General features: G+C 41.7%; 1 long non-coding RNA gene across 1 annotated transcript in view; it reads right to left on the bottom strand.

Moving 5' to 3' along the window:
- LOC108961649 (uncharacterized) overlaps window positions 1-10,512 on the bottom strand; it is a 39,601-nt gene extending 29,089 nt beyond the window's left edge. Inside the window, exons 1-3 of the long non-coding RNA XR_003946308.2 lie at window positions 9,800-10,512; window positions 8,529-8,672; window positions 7,751-7,854 (exon numbers count right to left, since the gene is read on the bottom strand). This is a non-coding gene — a long non-coding RNA (uncharacterized LOC108961649). The remainder of the gene's footprint in view (window positions 1-7,750; window positions 7,855-8,528; window positions 8,673-9,799) is intronic.
- Window positions 10,513-26,910: the final 16,398 nt, after the last annotated feature.

Raw genomic sequence — 26,910 nt, 5'->3', positions numbered from 1 at the left:
TGCTGCATTTTAGAAGCTGGACAATTTTAAGCAGGAGAGAGTTATGTTCCAGATCTCAGACTGGTAGGACGGTTTTCTCAGGGGAGCTACATCTGACAGCTTCACAATGAAAGGACATATTATCTATGCCATGAAACTCCAATTCAACAAATTAGAAAATGACTTTACAAGAAGTCATGTTAACAGATGGTACCAAATCCAAGTAGCAAAGATCACAATTACTTCTTCACATTTTGCATTTTGTCTTTTGTGTGTGTGTGTGTGCGTGTGTGTGTGTATGTGTGTGTGTGCTTCAGCCCCAGAGAAACAGATTATGACTCAAGAAGTGGAGCTAATTAAATTATAACATACTAGAAGGAGATTTGGCTGTGTTGATATATCTGGAGTGTGGTACAGCAAGATATTCCTCTGTAAACACTGAGATACCTTCCCAGGATTTCTCATAATTATGAAATAATTCAGAGTATCTCCAGAAGAAGTCTTAGATTTGAATGCCAACCCTAAAATAAAACATGCCTGAACTAGGTAAATCAGATAATCTAAGACCATATTTACATACCTATAAAAAGAAGATTAAGAAGGACAACTGGAATAGTAACTGCTCCCTGCAGTTGTTGCTAGGCCTCAGCTTTCTACAACCAGCTGCACTGAATCCAGATTCTTTCTCTTCATGAGATGGTGTTTAAGACTCTGATTTGTTTTTCACACTGTCCAGTAGAAATAACTTAATCACAGTGAAATAAGACTCACAGCAGCCCTCTTCTTCTCAGAGAAAGAGAGATCTTCCAGAAACTGTAAAGATATAACTTTAATTATATTCCAATGTGCAATTATAACACATGCCTTTTTTGCCTCATGCTAACAACATAAAAGGTCTCTAACTCTGAAGTAGCCCCTGCTTTGCTTGGTGAATGAATGAAACAACATTGACCTAAGAGGTGCTGATGTATCCCAGAGGGAATGGAACCACACTTTCAGCACAGAGCCATCTTCACACCAGTACACCTCTCTCTCTCTAGCCTCTACCTGACCTAGACATACTGCTGGCAAAAGAAAAGTAGAGGTGAGGTTTCTAATAGACGAACTCTACTAGCACCTTCTACAAGGTTTTAAGATATGTTCACCCTAGTTGTCTGTGCACAGCCTTCCAGAAGTCACAACTGCCCCTGCAGAGTCAGCAGAAGGGAACATCTCTCTGTGTCTCATCACACAAGAGATGCTCACTGAAGACATGGCAAAGAGGAGCTCTGGGCATATGCAGTATGCTCAAGCATCTGCAGCAAATCGATCTGTCTGTGGGCAACAGATGCCTTTGCAGACATGCAGCACTCCAGGCTCTTTTTATGCTCATTTGCATTTAAATACTGCTAATTGGAACTCAAACTTATACTTCCCTGGCTCTGAGCAAGAAAAGCATAGCCCTTTAGCCTAGAGTTAATGCCTAGGATTAGCTAATTGTCCTGGCTCTCTCCACCACCAACAGAGACAGGCAGTGCTGCTGTATGATTCACTCTCCTAAATCCATAATGAATCACTCAGTAAAGAGGGAGACACACAAGAGTGCCCATACCTGTTGCTTATAATACAGACCTGGCCTCCAGACAGCTCAAGAAGGATAAGATAGAGCCTAACTGAATGGCCTTGTCTTTTGATGTTCCCAGTGGTCAAGCAAATAAAAAAGGAACTTGAACTGTGGCTTTTTGACATAATAACCTTACAAAGATATCATGAAAGCAGCAATCCAAACACACTAGTATTAATTACAGTAACACAAGCAGCAGTCAACAGCTGTTCCACATGAAACTCAAGTGTGCCACAGCCTGTGTGTAGATGTATATCACTCATCTGCCCAATATGAAGGCCACTGCCAATTCACATGTTGTGTATGTTTTCAGTCAGAAAAGAAATTAGGCCATTGATACAAGGGTCTGGAAACCAGGTCATGAGATTCCTTCTGCATGATCCTGGTGTCCTGCATGAAACTTCCTGTCCAGACAAACACCTGTAACCTCATGCTTTCACCACAGCTTTGATTTATATCATTTGCTTGGCTTCTACAGTACTTTTAAACCTTCCAGTTTAAAAGTACTGAGTATGCTTGGGCCCAAGCTGCACTTCTGGGCAAGTGGCAGGGAAGAACAAGGTTCTGCCAGTGGGAAAGCAGATAGACTCTCCTGCTGGTTTCAAAGCTTCTGTGGAGGCACACCAGGCAGGGCAGGCTGCCAGGCTTCTCTCAGCAAGAGCTGCATTACCAGAAATGACCCAAGGGATCCACTACATCATACAGAAGCACAATATTTACATGCACAGACCTTGTGCTCCAGTGTTCCCCGGAGCAGCTGCCCTTTCTGCACTGAGGGTTCTGCCATGCCCATGAGAGGGCTGCTCAAGGCCCATTGGAACAGGTCCAGGCACTAGATCAAGTCTGACCAGCTCTGGAACATCCATCTGTGTGGTGTGACATGTCCCTTTATCTCATGGAGGGAATAGGATTTTATGCATTTTCATTCTAAACACACAAAGCAGGTAGCTAGATGAAATACAGTACAGTCAAGCTCTGAAAAAACTTCTTGTAGGTATGAAGACTGCAAGTGACATACATAATTCTTCATTTAAGACTTCCCTGATCTCTGACTTGTGGATTGTTCACCCTCTGAAAAACCCTAACTTTTCTTTTTACATGGGAATTTTGACCAGAGCCACTGAGATGTTTTTACACAGAGATTTGGCATAGAGACTGCAATGGCAGTGAGATATTGACCTGGCTTGACACAGCTTGTACCTACCCTGTGGCTGAGAAGAGCAAATGTCTATGTCAGCTACATCTGGAAAGAAAAAGGGTTTCTGTTTGAGTCAGCACACAGCATCAGACAGCCAGGAACTGACTGCTCCACTGGGCTCCTGATGCTTATGACATTCCTCACCAACCAGCTTTTGAAAGATCAGTCACACTGAAATGTATGCCACCAATTGAAATATGCTTATTAGGCAATATAAGCTGAATGCTTTGAGAGCACTACTTACAGCACTTTGTCCTGTACAACTCCTTGTAGGATCCTACTTCCAAGGCTTATTAGCTAACCAGACTGTCTAGACCAAGTTCTGTATGTGCTGTGGATAGATACACCACAAACCAAGAGTAGCAGGAGGACAGTTTCTCCCCTGCAAGTACATCATAAATAATACAAATCAGTCTATGAACGATGGGAGAAGACTATCAAGTGTATGCAACAGTCGTGACTTACACCTACCAGAAATGTGTGCCAACACATCACATCAATTGACTTTCTTTTCACTTGGTCTGCATCTGACCTTGCCATGTTCATTCCAGTAATAGAACAGCTTCAACCTCAAAGTTATCTTTCAAATAACATTTTTCAACTGATAACATGCTCCCACATTTAAATTAACCAAACTTTTTACTACACTTCAGTCTATTTTTTTTCATACAGGTTTAATGCCAGAATAGCTGAGAAAATGAAAGACTACCTTTTAAACAAAAATATGTGGTTTAGTAATTGACAGCACATGTCAAAGTCAACAATCAAACAGTTCAGGCAATGCAAGGTAATGCATGTTTTCATTCCAATTATTGTTTTCTGAATTTAGAAAATAGGATTTTTGACTGCATTTAAAGAGGAAGTCAGCCACTCAATACTATATTTTCTGTAGAAGAAAGAGTCATAAAATAACTCAGGTTACCACAGAAACAAATTTAAGCACACTGGTGCCTCAAATCAAGTAATTAAGAAGAAAGAATAATTTAATGTCTTCAAAAATTAATGATTTAGGATACCATGCCATGTTTGGGACATAAATATTTATTATCTTGCATTTTCTATACCTTCAACCCTTTCTAATAAAGGGCAACTCAGGCAAGTCCAAGTAGTGAACAATAAGACAACACGATGTTCTATTTGCCTCTCTCTTGAGAAGCAGAAAGCACTTTTTATGTCAAATTACTCCATGCACAGGGAACACTGCAATACTGTGTACCTACAGCCATCCATGGATTACAGGATTACACTCCTGTGTACAGCCAGCAGCAGTCTAATAAATTTAAATTAAACTGCCATAAAGTAGTCAGGGGCAGTCTTTTTAGTCTTGCCATACAGTACAGCAAGAAATGTATTGTGCTGTATATTTGCCTTATTACTTAGCTTTTCCTGACAAGAAGCAAGTTTACCTAAACACCAAAAACAGAGAGAACTTTAAGGCTTAAATCCTTATGCTCTTTCAGCTAGACATCAGTAATATCCATTTCTTCAACAACTCACAGTGCAAAGGGTTGTTATTTTCCCTGCAGGACTCTAATCTGATAAGGAGCCAAGACTGAAGCCAAATCTCAGCAAAAAAAAGAAAAAAAAATTCTGTCTTCCTCTTTTTTTTTTCCCTTGCTCACAGAACATTACCAAACTGGCCTTTAGTGTAAGTTCAGCTCACAGAAGTAATTCTTGAAAGCCCATTGGTGGAGAGTGCATTTCCTTCTCCTTTCAGGTTGAAAAGGAAACTTTCTGTGAGTTTACTGTAATGGAGTATTTGTCTGTATCAAAAACACCCTGACCTCTCCAGCCACAAGATTAAATACCAGCAGCCCACTCTGTCACTAGTTCACTATTAGGAAATTACATGGGAGGAAAGACACAACATAAAATTCACAGGGAGAAAAATAGAAAAAAAGACATCGGTAGTGGTGGGAGTGAATGAACAAGCTTAATAATGAAGCCAGTAAAAAGGAAAATACCCTCTGGCCAATTGATAACAAAAGGTTACTTGAGGCAAAGGGGCAGATCCTGAGCAGTGCAAACTGGCCCAGCTTCTCCAACCTCAGCAGAGCAACAGCGATTTACAGCAGCTGCAAAAAGCCCCAGGAGACAGAAAAACCCAGCTATAAAAATGGAACTGGAGGCCCACATTTTGAAAAGCTTCCACTCACTTTTAGCACCAGACTGAGGTACAGAGGTGACTCTGAGGGTTTGTTTCTGCGGGGGAGCTCCTGTGAAGTAAGCTGAAGTGTGAATTTACACTGCATTTATTCTGGGTCTTAAGTAGGCTGTAAATTCACACCCAACCTATTTTACAGGGATTTCCCCAAGTAGATAAGCCCTAAATTTGCCTCCTAATCATGGAGGTATACAAAATAAATAGATGCTTTCAAAACTGCAGACCCACACAGGAATCTCTCTCCTGCTTGTAGGGGCAGGTGAGTACTGAATAGTATATATTGTATTGTAGTCCTGCAAGTGCATGGTGCCCTTCTTTCAAGCAAGGACCCCAAGGCCCCCTCCAGTCATCTCTCTCAACATCTTTTTAAACCCCTGGATCTATCCCAGCCTCAAGTCAGACTTCCATACCCCAGCCCCTGGCTTCTCCCTTCCCCACTGCAGTTCCACACTTGAAGGTCCACATTTCTTTACCTGCTCACCCCTGACCCTCAGGGGGAGCAGTAACTCCTCATCCTCGTGCAGAGGTGATGTCTCTTACCAGTTTCCTACCTATCAACCTACCTAATGCTCTGATCATTCATGCCTCAGTCACCCCCAGAACCACTGGATCCCTGGGTTAATGCATGTCCTTTGAAACCTCCTTCAGAGTCATAAGGTTAATCCATGCCAAGAAATGCCAAGAGGCTGAGCAAGATTATTCACACTTTCTTGGCTGGGAGATGCTTTTACTCAGAGCTGAACAGGCAGCCAGAGGCCTTTGGCAGGAGCCAAGAAAAAGCAGCTGGTATGGTCACAGCTTCACCAGGGTCCTCAGGATGGGGATTTGGTCCTCAGTAGGCTAGGGTGACCAGCTTGGATCACACAAAGCCTGGGCTCTTTCCCTGGAAACTCCCTTTCCCTGAGAGGGACAGTGCGGCCGTGATGGAGCAGAGCATTTATGCCTTGACTAATCTGGGACAATGCACTTCTTGAACAGCTCCTGTGCTGGCTCAGGTGTCAACTAAGTCTCACCTGTGGCCATACCACCCTAATACAGTGACAGCACTGTATCGTGAAGGATCATTTTCACTGTATCCTGAAGGATTCTTTTCAATTTAGCAATATTCTCTGTCACCTGAAGCAAACACCAGGTTTCTCAAAAGCAGCCTGGAATGCTTTCCTTCAGTGAAATGCCTGATTTTGCAAAGCATGAAAGTCTGAAAGTCAGTTAACACTTAAAAGTTTGAATTTTCAGGGTATAATTTCTTTCATTTGTAGCTTTCCCAGGCTACAGATTTCCTGTCTATCATCTCTCTCTTGGTGTTTAAAACTCCACAGCCAAGCTATTCTAAGTCCTTACTGAGCCTACTACTTATAAGGTAACAGGGATAGCCACCAGCATATTCCCTAAACAGGGCAGCCCAGAGAATTCAGTCCCCAAAACACATCCAGCAAGGCAAAGGAACGGGGCCTTCCATGTTAACAACCTATCCCCTGAAATCATTGGCAATACTAATCTATTTATCTTGCAAGTAGACAAATGTACATCTCTTTCCCATGCAACAAAACACTGATTAAACTTAGAGCATTTCAGGCAGATCATATTTCTCAAATGAAAATCAGATCTTATTAACCCTCAAAGGAAATTCCACACAAAAACACAGCATCAAAAAGACAGGAGCATGTAAGAATTCAGTCTGCATTTCAGTCAAAATTCAGTGATTCCTTTTAACTTCTGAATTTCACAGTTTTTAGAAGAATAGTGAGCTGTCCTTAGAGAGCTAGCCAGTAGAAGGACCACTGCTCTCCTTCTTACTCTGTCACATAGTAGGGAGGCCTTTATGCCCCGCTAAATGTAAAATATTTTAGAAAAACAAAACCAGGAAACAAACTGGGATTTGGTCAAGAGTTCATGCTGGCTGAATCACTGTGGTGTGGAAACCACCAGCTCTAAAGATGGAAAGTCCGGAGCCATTCATTACTTCAAAAAAAGAAAAGAAGAAAAAAAGAAAAAAAAAGACCCTCAAGACCCATTTAGCTTGCTGGTAAGCTGCTCCAACACCTAAAACATAAAAGAGGCTACCTATTGACAGATGCCTTCACCTTTTTCCTCTTCATCTCTCTCAGAGCACAGCCAGCAATTTGATCTGCACCACAGTTTTTCATATTGGGTGCAGTGAGAATCGTTTAAATGTCACTCCCTGACTCAACATGCAGAAATGCTGTAGGGTCAGAGCACTGCCTCTTCCCTCCACATCCTGCACCTATTGCCCTCTTCAGTCTTCCCAAAGGGAAAAAATCTACATACTTTACAGATTGAATATGGCCGGTTTCTATGTAGAAATCCATTCAGACTTCTCTGGATTGCCTTGGAACCTCTCAGATAACTAGAGGAAATATTGCTCAGAAGCAATTAAAGACAACTGCTCTTGGACAGATAATAGGCACATTTAGGGAGGCATACAGCCATTTTGAAAGAGGCCTGGAAAATCTTAACATGGTTAAAATGTGTATTCACAGCTGCTGATAAGATCTAGTAACGATGTCTGTGTTGTGCCGGTGCATTTCATCGCCTTCCACAAGCCAAAATCTTACCAGCAAATCATTTCAGCAAACTTTAAAAGGCAGTGCTGTGGCCAGTGCTTGTAGGAAGAATAGCTCTTGACAAGCTCATGATACATTTTTTACTTTCCTTGTTTCCAAAGTACTGGCATACAGAAACACTCTATACTTAGGCTCTAAATACATTTGTCTCAGTTAACCATCACATTATTTGACATAATCCTGTCACTAAAGCCAAGAATCCTATCGGCTTCCAGACTCACCTGAATGCTGTGCAGCCTTTTTGTCCATGCTGGATGGGGTGACCAAGAGCTGCAGCACAAAGGGAATGAACCTGTGCTGCAGAACAAGAGAGCTGGTCCAAAGGCTAAATATTGCAACATGAGGAAACATAGGATCAGCAGTTCTGCAACATATTTCCTTACACAGACTTATCTCCATCATTTATTCTCTCTGTGCCCCCGCTCTGTAAAATGGTACTTTTATATAACAGTCTCTGTGAGAATATGGTATGAAGTGGCACATTGACAGGGAACATGGAAATATCTCTGAATCTATAACTCCACATTACCAATCAGTCATCTTAAACACCCAAAAATGAATGATTCCAGAGAATGTTACAGTGGAAGTGACTCACAAAAGACTGAAGAATCAACACTCTCCTGAACTGAATTCAGTTTTGTGAGTGTAAGCTTTAAAGGGTTCATGTAACATAGTGATTCCATTTGGAAAGCAGTCTTTGAAAATTATAAGCATCTTTCTACAGAGTAAACTGCCAGCTAGCAGCAATGTTGTTTCATAGCACTGGTGTCAATGACCATGGAAGCCTTCCAACTCGGCAAAGCATGTTCCAGGATGTCTTGAGAAAAAGATATATAAAACCAGCACAATTAAAAGCCTGTTGTGCATTAGTTTTGCACACTTAATGGAGCTGGTGCTACAAAATGCTTCTAGCCCTATCAAAATTTCACAGGCAATATGTCAGAAGGCAATCCATCCTGAAATAAATCACAGTGGACTTTAGATATGCACCAACTTTACCTACAGAGGCTTGCATCAAACAATGAATCATTTTTCCTTTCTCTTTCTTGCAGGGCCTATAAGGCATGACAGCTCCTGGTGACCTCCTCTGGTGCCCTGGACCTCTGGACTTCCACTGCTCTCAGCTCCCTGTGCTGCCAGCACCTGTAACATGAAACAGTACATTTTGAGTACTCCCTCTGCCCCCTCCTATTACACTGGTGTTCAAGTTTGGAGTAGCAGTGTGCTTCTGAAGCCAGAATGCCCCACTAACTGTGCAGCCCCCAAGCACAGAGCAGATTCCTTTTAGATAGAACTAAGCTGGAAGAGGTACCCCAGCAGCACAGGCAAGTCACACAGGCCTCACATGGTGTGTGGGCCAGGGGAGCTCAGCAGAGTGCAGCTCTCCAGGTCCACTCCTAGCTCCTACTACCATCACTTGTGGAGAAATTGCCTTGAAGTATCAGACATTCTTTCTCCTCCAGGCAAACCTAACAAATCTTTTCTACTCTGTAAAACAACCCAAAACTTTGCTCTCCTCCAAAAAAACAGCTTGATGCCTGTCTTTTCAGACATTGACCCAGCCAGCACCTCCAGTGGATCATAGCATTTATATTGTTATATTTTTGCATTTATACTGTTATAGCATTATAGCATTTATACAGTTACATTTTTGGACTAGTCATTAGAATTGTCATCGTTTAGGTCCTTGCCATCTGCCAGTATTCTGTCACTCACCTCTTCCCTTTTGCCTATTTTGACTCTTCCTTTTGGACTCACTTGTCCTGTTCTTATGATTTTAGCTATGAATAAATCTTAAATTAATCACTAATGCCAAATTAATCTGAAGTAACAATTTTCTGAGATTTCTTAGATTTCATGTGATTAAACTTCTATATGAGTTCCACCAGCACAATCTGAATCTTCACATTACCTATAGAGAAATCATATCCTTTTCTCTCTCCGTTAACTGCAGCCTCTCTTTGTGGACTAACCCAGGACACACAGAACTGAATGGAAGGACCTCAGCTGACTGCAAGAGGCAGTCCCCTAAATGCACTTAATGAAGTCATTGAAACAACTGATGCTATTTATGTTGAATTTCATGACTATCTGACATTCAGAGATAACCATGTATGTTCTGTGTCTTTAGCAAATACATTTTTCCTATTATACAATCTGAAAAAAATACTGGTTTTGTTCTAATGTAATTGTAAGAATCAAATTTATATACAAGACCTTTAGAAAACAGAGACCCACCTCTAAATGCAAAGAACAAACATTTGCATTACCTATTTATATTAAAATATGCAGAAATTTCCAAAGTATTCAGTCAACTTATAAATTTTTATAACTTCTTAGAATTGTTAACATTTTTTTAACACACAGCATTATTTCAGCTTTGTAGAAGGCTCAATAACAATCTTTCTGGTCTGGAAAAAAAGGAAAGAACATTATAATAAAGAATGCAGAATAAATAAAAACAAAACAGTACAAGCCGTACATCCACGCATACAAAGACAACTTTCATGGTGAGCTATAAGCAAGTATAATAACACAATGTGCTGCATGTTGATTTCACCAGTGAAAAGAATTTCTCCAGTTATTGAAGACTTTCCTGGCAGAATTTCAGAAAAAAAAATTCTGACATTCTCCCAATTTGACTTCTGTGCAATGCAAGTCATGCACATTTTAAATACCGATGAATAATACTGCCTTTCTTCTGAGAACTGTTAACAGCTGTAGAAACTATTATAGCCTGCTTAAAATCATGTCTCTGTAGTCAATACTCTCCAGACACTTAGCAATACTAAAGCTATTCCTGGGACTAAACTAGAATTGCTATGTGAGTACAAAGTTTGATTTATGTTGAAATGAAACAACAAACATCTGATCTTTCCTTTTTTTAAATAGCCATTCACATAAACACAAGAATCAGCTGCATAACTAGAAAATTATGTACCAAATTTACAGAAATTGGACAAAAGAAGACCACCCACAGTTACCTTCAAAAAGAAAAGATTTGTGAAAGGGTGAAAGATGGCTGGTTAAGATACTTTGTACAGCCATGGCCACCCTAAAGTCTTTGTGGTGAGGCTGTGGTGTATGAGTGTTGTTTCATGAATCTTGTTTTTCAAGTTTTCTGAAATACACAAAATTATCAGCAGCCCAGTCCAATATCTTGGCAATGCTCATCACCAGCTGCTCTCAGATAGATCACAGGCACAGTGGACTGCATAATAAAATCATCCAGATGCATTCAAGAGGAAGTCAAGATCTCTGTGTACTAACATTATTTTTTCACATCACAGAGCACAGGTGGGAACAGGAGAAATGCTCTGTTGTGGCTACTCTGACATTTTTGAAATCATGACTGGAAAAAAGAGACAAAACACAAGTAGAACAAGTGCAGACCTCAAAAGGCATAAGATTTCAAATTATGTTCTATAGATTAATGTCTATTACTAAGATTCTTCATTCTAAAAAACTGCCACCAAAATTCCTGGGTTATTTTACACATCTTCACCTTCCAAGAAATAAAAAGCACCTAAGTAAATATTATCAGATTTTTGAGGGTTTATGGTCTCTGACAAAGACAGCAATTAATTTGACTAGTAACAATAATAAAGTGAGAATTAAGCTAATTTCAAGTAAGTCTCTTCCTCCAGAAGAGTACCATAAATCAGCCTTAAGCAGCTTCAAATTAATTATCCAGTTTCTTCTAGATTAATTCTGAATCTTCAGCTCTTAAAGTATCTAGAAAGGTGAAAGATAAGCTAATTGTTCATCTCATTATTAGTTTTTCTTCAGTCAGTAAGTTACCTTATTTATAGCATCATACTTCGTCTTCTAATCAGAGCTTTCACAGCAGTTTTGTTGTATTACCAGTATGGCACAGGGACACCTCCACCTTCTCCAGCAGACATACAAGTAGCAGCAGTAACCTGTGTGCCCTTTTGCTGCCCCAGGTGCCATCAAACACAGCTCTCCACACAGCCCCTGTGCTTGGCTGGGGAAAACATGACTGTGGTATCAGTGCTGCTCTCCAAAAAGCTGCTGTCAGTTCACCCCAGTAACATTTACCAGGCATGACTGGTGCAGGTGCCCAAGGATGGAAACTCATTGTCACTAAAACCTGACTTGCCCACCCCCGCTCTAAAGGGACTGAGCAAGACTGAGGATTCCAGAGGCAAAACAAAGCTTGAGATTCTGAATGCAGACCTAACACAGGGCAGAAATGCTGTCACCCTCTTTACTTTCAGGTCAAATTCAAGTTGTGTGCTCAAGATCCCCGGCACTCTTGGGCCGAGGTCAGGGCAGGAACAGGCGAGAGCCAGGACCATAGCAAAGGCAAAGAAGGCTTTATTCCAAAGAACCGCGCGGTTTTTACAGAGTGGGACGATAGATTCTATTCTACTGGCTAACTAACAGAAACATCTTTCTCACGCACTGTCCTTGAGAGGAATGGAAAAATAAAGTAAAAAAACACCACCTGCAAATTGTTTATAGGCAACAAGTTATCACATCTTCCCAGCTCCCTAAAACTTCTCACAAGCTACTGTGAGAAACGCTTGCCGTTTCTCTCTCTCTGTCCCATGGCATCCACAGATCCCACTTTGGCTTTACAATGTCCTAACTCAGGCTGCTCCAGACTCCTCTGCTTTTCTTCCTCCCTACTCACTCACTCTGCTCTTCTCACTCCTTTTGTCCTTGCATGTCTCCTTTTCTCCTCCGTGCTCTCAGCCTTATCCCATGCTGGGCTGTGATTTCCCCCTCTGGGAAGTCTTTGGATGTCCTATCTCAATAAATTTGGGATAACACTCAAATTCAATGGGAGTAAAGCTGACCCATATCATTGGGGCTCTCTTGCCAAGCATCCCCTGTCCTCCCTCTTGCCTTATCCTGTCTTTATTTAGTGTCTGTAACTCTTCCCCTTCGTCTCCTTAGCTGTTGGCCTGCACTTCGTTTTTGCCTATTTTGCCATACTCATACATACCAAGTTGTTAGATTTTCCCTTACTTTGTCTATAAAATGATGTCTATTCAATATTTTCCCATAACAATGGAAAGAGATGATCAATTTATCAACACCAAAGGAAGGAAAAAGTGTGCACATAAGCAGGAAGTGGACAACTATTTTCCTAAATTGTAATAGGCAACTAAGGAACTACTTTTTTCAAAATCACTGATCATATACAAGGCAAAAAGGCATTGTTTAGAAAAAAGCATAAGAAAAGCACCAAGGTTACTAGAGACTATTGTATCCTTTGGTCTGGGAATTTCAGCTGGACTCTGGCTCTTAATTCAGCAGTTACAAGGTAATTCTGCAAGTACAATCCTCTAGGGACTGCAAATGAAAACGAAAGTCATGTTCAAATCAACTGATTTCAAGGTCACGTATTTGAAATCAAGGCAGCAGGGAACCAAAAAGTCTCGCAAAACTTACAAAATAAGCAGAAATAATGGAACCAGGAAATTCTCACAGGTATAACAGCAACCTGGATCTGCTAAACTCAGTGGTCAGTGGATCCACTGAATATAGTAAGAAAAATTAGGCTGTGAGTTGAGATCAGATAATTTGTAATGGGAGGCTAACAGTGGACCACATGGAAAATTAAGTGGCTTGGAATGCAGTCAAGCATAGAGAGAGGGTGAAGCAATGGCTGTTTTGAGAACCCCTATTGGGCACTGCTGTAGAGTGCTAATAACATGTCAAATGCACTAACTGCTTCAACACAGGCAGGAGTCAAACGACCTTATATAATCATATAAAAAAGTGATTTCATCCATCACAAAAAAGAAATGTAACAGAAAAATCTCTAGCATGTAGGCATAAGTGTGAGAACAGATCTTCTCAGCAATGGATCAGGAAGATCTGATCTTTGGCACTATTTCCAGAATGACAAAACTTTTAGGTAGGTTACCTCTTTACCTGTCTGTGGGTAGCAAAGTCACGGATAACTGAAAAATTCTTAAGCAACCTTTTGTGCTGTTTCCTACTGCAATAATTGTACATTGACTGCTCAGAACTGAATGGTGCCTGGTATCATTATTCCAAAACAAGTAACTATCCATCCAGATATTTACACTGTCTCTCTCCTACTGTGAAGAGACTACAAATACGAGCACACAGGGGCAAACAATACTATTAACACTTCTTGCTTTGGCTGGTATTGCTGTGTTAGGGCAGTCCATGGGCAGGTGCTGTCGTTTCTGACAGGCCTGTTGGATAACAGCGACAGGAATCTGTCAGATGCAGCCCACACACAGGATGTGTCCCGCACAGCGTGCTGACCTCCTCCAAAGAAGTTTCATTTTAGAATTCTACGGAACATGTTACAAATACCAGCTGGCAATGTGCGATGTATCAGAGAAAAAAGGAAAGGCGCGAGGGGCAGTACAAATAACAAGGAAACGCCCTCCGAGGGCAGCAGCGGGCTTTGCTGGAGCACGCTGCGTGCGCGCTTGGAGAAACAGGCGGGATCTGTGGGACCGAGGGATGCCTGGCCCAGCAAACAAGGAAATGCCCAAAGGCACTTTTGTGCTTCTCCTGCAAAAACCTGACTCTGCAGTTGCCAGAAGATTAGTGCTGTCTTAAAGACAACTCAAGGAGCTTCAGGTTTGGCCAAGAATAAACCTAGTAATAAAAAAACTAATAAAGAATAAGTGCCCTTACCTTCACAGGATCATATTCACATCACAAACAACTCCTTCTTCCCCAGGAAAAAACCTTTACCAGTGCACAAGACGTCAAAGGAACATTGCCTCACTACAACCTCACAGCCTTCTTCTGCCATGTCTTCCACAGCATTCTTCTGCCATCTCTTCTTCCCAGGACAACACAGTTCTGAGGGACCTGCTTACTCCTGATTTCCACCTTCTTCACACCACTTGAGGCGCAAAACTGATGGAGATGAACAACCAGTCACACCTCCCAGGCAGACAATAAAATATCAGAGGCTCCCAACTAGTAGAAGAGCCTTCGCACACCCAGCCATGACAGCTCAGAGTGCTTCTGCTCCCATGCAAGAGGTTACCAGATCCACAGGAGAGCTTTAAACTTTAATTATCAGACCACCCACCTGAGCCTATGCAACAAATACGTGCCCTCTGTCTCACACCGTGTTGTGAGCATGTTTCCCACTACTGGAGAGGAATTGACTGGATAAGTGTCAATAACTTAAACTACACAAATATATTTGGGAGAGCATTTCAGCAGCATGCTGAGAGCTTGGGTTCAGTATGGTATGCAACAAATGATAGCAGGATTGTCTTTTTAACAAAAAGTTTTTTTAAAAAGTCCCTGACATTATGATTTTGCTTTTGAAAATTGTATTAAGACCGGTGCAGAAACTATTGGCAAATAAGAGATTTGTGAACACCAACAAAATGATTCACCACTCCCTCAGTAGGAAGTGGTATCATTGCATCACATCTTCATGAGAATGGCAGAAGAAATGCATTGTTTCACAGGACAGTGAAGTGTTGTATTTTCCAAAATAAAAGTATTAAATCTGCAAGTGTGTATGACAAATGAGAGGAGGAAAATTGTCTGGGAAGTGATGATCAGATGCTTGTAAACACTATTGAACATTTACAATCTGATCTGGCATAAACTGCATGCTGAGAGTATTGTACAAATTATACCACAGTCTAACCAGATTCTTTTCTATCTGATCCATCACTTCTTGCTTAATCCCTCAAGCCAAAACCAGTTAAATCCTTTCCTGCTCCTTGTTTAGCAGCCATATAGTGAGCGTGTTCTCACATTCTCTTACCTAACTCAGTCCCACGCTCTCTGACCCACATCTCTGCATCTCAGAAAAGGCACTCAGTCTTGCCAGGCATTTATACACCTTAGCAGTACACCTGCTTCTACCCTTTGCCATGCCCAGCATCATTATCCAGGTGCTCCAGTACTTCTTAGGTCAAAAGGCAAAGGACTGGTGCACAGCCAGGTGGCCTAGGGAACCCCAAAGTTCTTCCAACCCCTGTGTTACACAGATTCTTACCTTGTGGATCACACTAAGGAGAAGCTGGATACACATATGAGACTGCTAGGGAGGCACAGAGCAAGGAAGTTTTAGGTTTCAGCATGTATGCTACATGTCTTCAAGGATGACACATGGGGAACAGATTTTTTAGTTCGTAGAACCGTACCTCGTGTTGGACATGCTCTCTGCAGTTGTGCTCGGCGATATTAGCTTGTCAGCACCTCAAAGCCCTAAGCATGCTGCACTCTGCCACGTCTTTTAATTAATGATCTGCTCCTTGCACAGCAGGCAGCAGGAGGCTTGCAGCTACATAACTACGGAACTGACAATGACAGGCTGGCATCACCCAGATTAAGAGGATTTTCTTTCTTTTAATCTTATTCCTTCTCCTCAGCCTGCTCTATGTACCAAGAGGTCAAAGTACTATCCCTCCAGCTGACTTAACAGTGATGCTTCTCCCTCACCTTCTCTCAAAAACCTACACTTAAAGCACCTGACAGACATCAGCAGCCCCAAGCATTAAGACAATAAAACTTGTGTTGCTTTCCTCCCCAGCCTGCTGCCCACCTCTGCCAGAGACGAGGGACACTTTGAATCCAGGGAATTGCCACAGAAGAGAATGGCAAATTTTTGACTCACTTATTTTCTCCAAAATTCCTTTAACTCTCCGCAGGAAGACTGGCGGGTCTGTTGCTATGCAGATCTGGTGGCCCACAGCATGCCAGAGGCTGCTGTCAAATCAAGGCTTTAGGAGCAGCAGGCACATCCAAACAGCACTGGAGAAGTCATCTGCAAGGAAGAGCAAGTCCCATGCCATGTAACATGAAAGCAAGTAATAAGTATTTATTCTGCTATCACTCCTAAACTCCTGGGGACTGGGACTTTTTTATGCAACTCAGTATATATCCTCCAATCTAGTAACCTCAGTTCCCTGGAGACTGGTGCTGTAGGACACACAGACAGGGCTGAGAGCTGAGAAGCTCTGGGATTTCTGATGTATCCAGCCACACTCGGAGCCAGCCAGAGCGATGCAGGACTCCTCATGCAATCCATCTGCTTCCCTGGGTTCACCTAGAAAAGCAAACCACCAGCCCTCCAGCTCAGCCCTCAGTTACATGAAGCAGCAGAGTGGAAGGAAAGCTGCTCTCTTTATTTCAGCAGAGCCCACAGGCTCTGGTGCACTGACCGACAGTTCCTGCCCCACAGAGCTGCATCTAAAATAACAAATAGCCAAAGGGAGGACACACACACCAACAGGAAACTTGACTGAGTGATTTTTCTGTATGGTGGAGAATGAGTGACTATATTCTTGATACAGTTGCAGGCAAGACCTCAGGGGTCTTGAAAAACAAAATGGAAATGCCACTTGCTTTAGACAAACACACAAAGCATTGGGCCTGATTTTCCACCGGTGACCCTTACATAACATCCACGTAACCCAAACAATTTTCACATTTACTCCTCATACAATTAAAAAAGAATACATCTAATTTTCTGTTTGGTTGGGAGAAAAAGCTACTGCTTTTGGCATACAGAAGCATAAGTAACCTGTTAGCAAGCATTTTAGAGAACAACCCAGTTTGGTGAACATATTCCCTCGAGTTATTTCTATGATCTAAGTGAGCAGCAAGTGCTGTACTCATCTCTTTCAAAATTATCCACTATCATCAGTTAATGAGTCCTGCATTAAAAATTCCATCCAAAAAGCCTCCTTGTTGGGCATGCACAGCACTTCACTAAAGTCATGGAGACATTCCCCAGACAGAGGAGACTGAAATAGATCAGACACCCCTTCTGTAACAGTTACCTGGAAAAGTGAACGTTTCCTTTCTTCTGTGTATTATAAAACCTCATGTACCACAGGACCAGAAGCTTAAAGGCCACACAGTACTTTCACTTCATGTGTGCATCTTCCACTGATGTCAACTGGAATGAGTGTGAGCACCTGATTCTCAGCCAGTGTAACTTCTGCCAGGACCTATTTTCAAATATACCCCATCAACTCTGGGCTCACATTTGTATCCCAATAAAATTTTACGTCTCTCCACATCATTAAGACTTGTACTTAGAAGCGGCAATATTTAGCTTGTGCAAGTAAAACTTACTTTATCAAATACTGGAGGCTCTTTGAAAGCTGAAAGCACTTACAGATCTTGGCTCCAGGAAAAACATTCTCTGCTTTCCAGTTTCAAATGGGTTGGCCACACTTCTAGGCATAAGGACAGCTGATAATTTATGGTAAGATTACCACAGGTTAAGAATTTAACAAAATGAAGATGGCTTAAGCCATCTTCAGCACATGACTTCTGCATAAAGAGCAGAGAGTTTAGCTGGTTCCTGAAGCTCAGCTGAAGAGTTACAGAGTGTTAAACTACAGCATCATGGCTGATTGTAATTGTCTCTTATATTCTAAGAGCTAAACTATCCCTGTTCCAAGGCATGGGTCAAAATACTGCAAGAAATGCAGGTCATGGAGTAGAAGAAAGGTTATTTTGAACTTTTTAGACTTCTCACAAAGTTTTGTTTCTGCAGATAGATTTAACCAATTTTATCATTTTGGTTACATCAGAACATCTTTATATCAGAACAACTGACTTTTTGTTATCAAGCCCCTTTATTTTAATTCTAGCTATATGCCATTCCCTTGAACTCAAATAGCTCAGATTCACACATAAAGATTGAGATGAGATAATGGAAATAAAAGATAATGAATCAACTGGTTTTGTACACAAAATAAGCATCTGTAATTACAAAGCAGTCAACACACTGACTCTGACTTGAGTTCCATTACACACTGGCCCCTTGGGATCCCAGGACTTTAAATCACCTTTGCTCTCTCTGTCACAGGTCAAGTATAGCTCAGCCAAACCAGGAGATTTGTGCCAAACAGTTTGTATTTCCAACAATTAAATATTGAATTCTTCTTTTAGGAGTCATTCAGAAGTCACGCTTACACAATTATTTGCATACACAGCCACTTTATTTCAGCCTCCAATACAAAAAGCTATTAACAGCTGGCCAGATTCTGCTCTCATTTGTCCCAGTGCAAAAAACCTCATCATTTTCATTAAGATCAGTGGAGCCAGACTTTCTTACCATACATGGGAGAGCACCACCCCTTTTTCACTGAGGCAGCTCACATCACCACTGAGTTGTGTGCCTGTGGCACATGTGACCTGAAGGTTTCTGTTCTGTGGCACAGGCCACCAGTTCTGCTCACTGCTTCTAAATGTTCTGCAGCCTCACCATAGCCCTCGTGGCCTCAGTTTTAAATGGACTTTGTTTCAGTGACAGACCAGAGCACATTACTTATTCCCTTAATTCACTGGATTTACCAGAAGCACACTAGCTGAGTACCACTGAACAAAAGGCAAATTTCTTTCTACAGTGTATTTACACACAATAAAATGAACCAATCAAGCAAACAAACTGTACACAACGTTCCCTATTATGAACCGAAACCAGAAGAAACTCTCCTCAGTATTTCCAGTTCTTATAAAAGCATGCTTACGTCCTATGTAACCCAGGGCTTACATCAATTACTTGGTCCTCAAAGCTTTGAGCCAAATTTTCTCCACAGTATTTACTCCCGGCAACCCAAGGAGTCAACAGATAACTGGTCTCCAACACTGTTTCTTCAGTGCCCTCCACACTGAGGGCAAATTTTGCTCATTCTTCCTGACTGATAGATCACCCTGGTTTAACCCCCTGGACCCTCTCTGCTAGCTATACATGCCACAGCCATGGTGTAACACCTGGCCAGTGAGGGATGGGCAGCTGGGTGCCAGTGGGCACCAGGACAAGTGCACAAGAATGCTGCTGCTAGTCAGTCAATTACAATGAGCACAAGAGCATGCACAGCCAGCCTGAGAGAACAGAAATCTTTATTGCACTGCTCTGCATGCCCACAATCGCTGGGTTAGGAGTCACTGCTCTGCTTTTCTACAGACACAGTGTTTGGAAGTGCATAACCATTGCTTTGTGCTTCTATTTCTTTCTGGTAATGTAATAAAGCAATTCCCACGTATAAGAAATGTGAGCATTTGTGACCATGATGAGGTTAATGAAGGTACAACCCTTGGTATGCAATACACACAGAGCTGTGGCGGAACAAGCTCTTGTTCTTCCCATCAGGCAGTCTGGCCTCAGACTGGAGGCACACAGCACCCCATGCAGCACCATCCTGCAGGACTATGTGCCCTGCAGACACAGTTTTCTGCAGCCTTGTGTGAGCACACAGCCTGAGAGGCAAACTCCCCCAAATACTTCCCCTTGCATAAAGGGAAAAGTAACTTATTTCACAAATACAAGGCACACTGAATCATCCCAGCTTGACTACTGATCCATGCCAAATAAATAGTGCTAGTTTCAAGGAGCTCCTTCTGACACCCTTCCACTGAATAATTTAATTGAAGGGAAAAACTTGACATGTCACAGCACAGTATCTCTGATGCTAATTCACATGTCTTTTTTTCCCTATTAGAATACATGGAAGCAGAAGGTTGTCACATTTTTCAAGAAAAAATGCTAATAAGTGGGTTTTAGCTCTCTGGTAAGCCTGGAAAACAAGGCAAGGGGCAAGCCAGCTCCTCTGTGCACAATCCCCCAGTGACTCAACCAGAGCGTACCTACATGAGGCAGGAACCAAGAAGAGAATCTGATAATTGTGTTCCAAGTGTGCACAGCCAGATTTGTAAACAGAGAACATGGTCACTGTTTTTGAAATAGAGTATTATCATCTCAAAAAGCAGCAGTAAGAGACTATGTATTCAACATTTTAATTCCCAGGTAAAGCTAGGGTAAAAGCACAGCAAATTTACATAACAGCTCTTAACTGCTTGGAAAGGACATCAGTCAGGCTGCTTGGACAACTTTACTTGCACCTTCTTGTACAGGGAATGAGTGACTGGATACTGTAATACAGTATCTGCCTAGAGTGTCAGTCTAGTAACAGCTGCAGAGCCTTCTGCCTCGAACACCGGATGCTGACACAGCATATATGGGTTACACATATGTTCTATTTAGCATTATGTATACACCAACAAATATAGATGCAGATAACCTTGATAAATCAAGTACTCATGTGATTTTTTTCATATTGTCCCAAATATTTGCCACTGTTACTGCAATCCCTTCCAAAGGGAGAAGCACTAGTACAAGCACAAAAGGTTACATGAATGAGGACCTCACTCCCCCTGCACACCAGGAAGAACTTACACTGTATAATAAGAACAAAGCTTTTAGCAGAACTCAAAAGCCACAAGGACCTACAGCCTACAACAGGAACACAGCAGAAGAGATCAGAGACTTTGTTAGGTGAAAAGAAAGCAATATGTGCAAAGTTACGCAATTGTTTAGTGGACTTAAAATTGTGTTGGCATCCTCATACAGTGCTGTAAATTTAAGTACACAAATAAAGATACAAATACAGTTACAACACTGTCATGAGTTCCATGCAAATAGTTCTACATGAGCCAAGTCAACTCCTGTGTGCAAGGCTCTCTGCAGGATCAGGACTGTAACCTATGTACAGAAATGCTGGAAAAATGTGTTTATGTAATATGTAAATAGATAAAGAAAAGTACATTCACACCAACTACTGAGGAAAGAAAACTAATCATTTTTCTACTGCTAAAAGTACTGAATCACTTACCATCTGGTTTGTGAGGGAAAAAAAACTCAGTCCAATCCAGCTATGAAGAAAATCCTGTCTAAAAAAAGTAATCACATGCTAGATCCCCCTAAGTTTAATTTCCAATCATTTTAACACAGAGACATGGAGAATTTGTTTTTCTGAAGATTAAAAAAAAAAACCAAACCAACAGTAAGAAGGATGTATGGCTTGTTAGGCCCTGATCCTTCTATGGGAAATAGTAGAAGCTAGTTTTCAGAAAAAAGTGGAGTTTCTGCATCAGTTTCTGCTGGAATTCATTCTAATTTTCCAAGAAAAATCTACCCCATTTCTGTTACCACGCTGTGAAATGCAAAAGTAAAATAAAGATATTTAATATCTGAACTAGCTTGCCATTATACCTTGACAACTTTGTGATGGATCCACCATCATCCCAAATTATACACATGCAAAAGTGGCATGTTACTGACAGGTATATTATTCCACCCTAAAAAGGGCATGTGGTCACATAAATACTCTGAGCATTAAACCACAACCAGCAAAGGTCATGTTCATGGTTCTGGCAATGATGTGTCATTTCCAAACTTGTGACTTGTCACTTTGTCCTCAAACACACCACTGTTATCTTAATTTTTAAAGAAATTAAAATTTTTATATCATCATTTCAATCCACACTTCGAAACCCAGCCTACACACTGTACTGATCTTCCAAAGGCCTTTGTATGTCCCCTTTAACAGTTGTATGTCATAGAATCAAACTTCCCTGTTCCTTCCTTGCTGTGTTCCCTGCACCACACCAACTCACCTCTTCACACTGCCTCTCTGGAACAACCCCCTGACCTCATTCACTGCCATTTCACCCACACTAGCATCTCTTCCTTCTCTTTTTCCTTGATATTTTTCTCTACTAATTGCCAATGATTTCTAATTTATGTTCTTTGATTTGGAAGCAGACAGACACTGGCTGCTCTCTCAAAGAGAGATCAGTGCTATGCATGGGTGGCTGTAACAGTTCTGCAGCTCTTGGCCTTTTTCTTCTGCTTCCCTCAGTCCACTTCATCTGCTTCAACACTTGAATAAAATTTCCTTCCTCCTCACAGAGGCATGGAGTCTAACACAGATCATTTACCTACAGGAGAGAGAATTATTTTATTTGATTTACCAATTAACCTAAACCTTACAAACCCCAAACACACTGGAAGAAATTTCTATCCCACTAAATACCTTACCCACTAAGTTTTACCATTAACCTCTTTTGCTGCTGAACACTAAGTCTTTCCATGAAAAAAATATATCTATTATTTATTTAAAACTGAAAAATATTTTTGGCTTTTCTTTCCTTCTTAAATTTGTCATTGCTGATTAGCCCTATATAGATCCCCACTGGGATAAACTTGATCCCAAGTCATTAAGAAATTAGGTAGTTCTCTCTCTTGCTGAAAAATTATTCTTACAATAATGTGTTACATGTATAACCAAAGGCAATTAAGTTACTATGGCTTGACCTGTGTGACAACTACACCCAGTCCTCACTTGTGATTACGAGAAACAAAGGCTTACCATCAAGATACTCTGTGCAGATGCATTTTTGGCAGTGAAGGAAGGCTGTGAATGAGCAAGTGTGACTCAGTGGCACAGCAGTAACTCTTTAAGCCACTGACACAGATTACTGCAGACCTTGCTAGCAAGGCTGTTCCAGAGTTGGTGTGTGACCACTACTCAGCATAGCACAAGCACTGGCAGTCCCACAGTTGGCACCCTCTGAGACTTGAGAGTTAGTGACCAACCTCCTGCTACCTACTGCCAATTCTTGGGCTCTGAGAGAGTGGAATCACACCCTAGCCTAGGACAAAAGTGCTCTTTTACTGCACCTATCACACAGCAGGTAAAAGTAAATATGGCACTGAGGTCAGTGATAATGAGAGAACAGACATGCACAGAGACACAGGGCTTTCCCTGTGAGGGAGCAGCTCCCCTCCTCCCCACACCCAGGGCTGGCCCTAGACAGTCAGTGAGTTCAGAAGGAGTATGGCCATGGCTAACTCACAGCACCCATCACCACAGGCTAACCCAGGCAGCACCAGACACACCAGCACAGACCTGATTCACACCAGTGGAAAGCATGAAGTTGGTGGAGCTGAACTCAGATGATCAGAATAAGGCTCATTATTCCTGCAAATTCATGCACAGGGAGTTGCATGTTGCACAGCCTTTCCTACTCTGAGTCACTTCAACTCCTGCTCTAGGCTGTTCCATAGCAAACTGTCAATAAAACCCATTAATGATGTGTTTTACATAGAAACAGTGCATTTAACTGAGGAGCTACAACACAGGAAGAGTCAGCAAGAGGTGATTATGTGGTTCATAGAACCATAGAATTTCCTAGGTAGGGACTGACCTTAAAGATCATTTACATCTAGTTCCAACTTCCCTGCCATAGGCAGAGACACCTTGCACTACACCAGGATGCTCAGAGCCCAGTTCAGCCTGGCCTTGAATACCTCCAGGGATGGGGCAGCCACTCAGGGCAACCTCCCAGGGCAGCCTGTGCAGGGCCTCAACACATCCACAGTAAACATGTTTTTTGTAATGTCTACTCTAAATCTACTCTCTTTCAAACTGAACCCATTACCCCTTGTCCTGTCACTACAAGCCTCAGTGAAAAGTCCATCTCTATCCCTCTTGCAGCCTCTCTTCAGGTACTGGAAGGTCACAATTAGGTCACCCCTAAGCCATCCATTGTCCAGACTGAACAAACCCAATTCTCTCAGCCTTTCTTTGCAGGAGAGTTGCTCTGTCCCTCTCATCATCTTGGTCGCCTCCTCTGGACTCTCTCCAGCAGTTAATGGAATGCAGGATGCATCTCAGTAAAGAAGTGGTAAAGGTGGGTGGGAGTCTTAATGTTGCATAGATCTGCTTGATGTTTGGTATATACATGAACCTAATTCCCCTTTTGATTTCAGTGCAGTTATATCTAGCACTCCCCTGTGTTTCTACTGATATATAAATTCTCTGATGAATAATTGATAACCAACTTTCTTTTACATAAGCCTTTACTGGAGAGCCAGCAAAAATTACAGACATGTTGTTTGTCTTCTCTCTTTTTAGTCTTGTTCTCATCTGAGTCACGTTTGGCTAGCATTCCTATCTAGCTTCTTGACTGGTGGCAGCTATTAAAACAAAACAACAAAACAAAAAACACCTTTGAAGATCCAGTGGCAGGAAAAGTGCAAAAAAGATGCTCTTTGACAGATTCTTGGGTTTTGTCCTATGTAAGTACACATCTGCAACTGTTGGCGACATTATAACAGAGGATGGTTTCTGTACTGCCTGTCCAAACTCTGACTCTTGTAAAACATTTAGCAACAGGTAACCACTAACTTGCTACACAAGCAGCTGACATTTTCATCCACTACTGATGGTTTTATTTGACGGCTATAGGGAATTCTAACTCCTCAAAAGAAATTGGGAGGATACAGGGAACAACCCCTAAATGAAAGCTAGAATTAATCAGGGTTTTTCACAAGCTGTAATATGTAACAGTAACAAAGAAGCAAAAAGTTGTTCACAGTTTGGAGTCCAGGTAGAAAGGGGAGGAGACTGAAAGTAGCGGGGTTGGGCAGGAGAAAACAGCGGTGACACTTCTCGTTCTCTTCCAGTCTGTGGAGAAACAAAACAAACACAGAAGGAGACCAAAACCATAACCTGAACCTGACCTCCTGCTCACTGGTTATATCATAAAACCTCCAGCTGAACTTTGGTCATTGCATGACCAACGCAATGAAGTTCCAAAGCTGGCCAAGCAACTACACCATGATTTTTTTTCTCACATATGCTCAAGATAGTAGAGGCCAGTTAAGAATATGGCCTCAGACATGTTTTTTCAGAAGAAAAAACATGTCAATTTAATTGCTAGTTGGCTGGACAGTTTGCTTTTCTGATGAGGTTGTTTTGTGGGTTTATTTGACTATCACTGCACTGAAAAAATGTGGGTGTGATACAGGATTTAACTGGAACATGAATATATTTTTATCTTTATCTGTTAGAAATGGCAATCAATACAGCAGTTAAAAACATTGGCAATTGTAAGGTGATCAATTACACAAAATACAAACCTCATCACCAGCTTAACGTGGCACCAGGATTGTCCACATAAAGATGTTCTTAAAGTCTTAATTAACATCCTTATACGTGGAACTTATGATTCATGGTTTACTGAGCGATAAGTAGTGAAAGGGTCAAGTAACTCACCTAATACCACTCAGCAAGGCAAGAACAAGCTGAGTTCAGACTCAGGATCCTGCTTTTCCTTGTTGATCTGTCCTTCAACTGCAAGTTATTCCAAGCACACAATGTCCAACAAATACCAAGCATTTGTTTCCACAAAAGATCTGATTTTTGTGATGCATAGAAAAAGAACCAATGTGTCCAAAAATGAGTATTCCAGCACTCACTTGCAAGCAAAGTGCAATAGTTGGGGCAGGACACAAATAAGTGGCCAATAAAGAATTTATCATTATCACTGATAACGGTACTGCCAAAAATTCCAGTGCACATCTTCACAATTAAACTGCCTGCCCCTGTGAATGGGGCTGAACAGAAGAGCACACTGAAAGTGGAGCCTTCCAATCCCTCTGCTTCTGACAAAATGACAGGTACCACCCAATGCAACAGCGATGAGCATCCTCAGCAGTTCATTCCCATGCAGGTAGGCTCACAGACCTATAAAGAATCTCCCTCTCCACATGGAATAATGCCCCCTCATGCCAAGCATCCTGCCACACAGACCTGTTCCTGCCAGGTACAGAAATACACACCCCATCTTCACCCTGTGCTCCCAATGCTGGCACAGGCAAATCACTCAGCACTTAACAAACAGCTGAAGATTGCAGTGCTCTGCAGCTTCAGGTGGAACTTGAAAGCAGCAAGTCAAATGAACATCCTTCTCTGTGGAGAGAGATGCAACTATGCCATGACCTAAATTTGCATTCTGTGCACCAAATTTATGAATAGAGGACAGGAAATCGTTTTGGAAAAAAAGATCCAAGACACATCTTTGTCTACAGCATCAGTATGTCATCTTCTACTGGGCCATCACATATCACAGCATTTGTATTTCTGATTCATGTAGAGTATTTATCATTCACGTGAGGGTGGTGAGACACTTAACAGGTTGCCCAGAGATCCTGTGGATGCCCCATCCCTGGCAGTGTTCAAAGCCTGGTTTAATGGGGTCCTGAGCAACCTGATCTAGCAGGTGGCATCCCTGCCGATGGTGCTATGTTCCAAAAATCAGATGATCTTTAAGGTCCCCTCCAACATAAACCATTCTATGATAATGTGTAAGAATACTGTGAAGCCATGTGTATCTTACTTAAGCTTAATGCATATCTTACAACTTCAGTTTGCCTTTAATCAAGAAAATACATTGGTTTACCTGGTTTTAAAATGAAAAATTTTACCCTGGCAGGCTGCAGCCCCTGGAGTCATAATTGATTACATAATATCATTCAGCTGTTTCTCAGAACCTAGACCTACCGTGGTACTTAAATGCTGCACACCCATGCAAGTAATTGAACTCAAGATCGAATGAGTCTGTATATTTCTGTGACCAGACCCTAACCCTAAAAAAATCCCAGGACTATCAGGTTAACTTCTGACTTAAAAGCAAGAATTTTTAGGCATGATCTCCTATGTACAGCCACCCCAATTAGAAAGAAGGTAATAGGGTCGTTGCTACAAATATACAAATTAAATAACCACCTGGCAGAATAAAT

The sequence above is a fragment of the Serinus canaria genome, chromosome 6 (assembly GCF_022539315.1).
Source record: "Serinus canaria isolate serCan28SL12 chromosome 6, serCan2020, whole genome shotgun sequence".
Taxonomy (NCBI): domain Eukaryota; kingdom Metazoa; phylum Chordata; class Aves; order Passeriformes; family Fringillidae; genus Serinus; species Serinus canaria.
The sequence above is the reverse complement of the archived record's forward strand: the minus strand, read 5'-3'. Positions and strand labels throughout refer to the sequence as shown.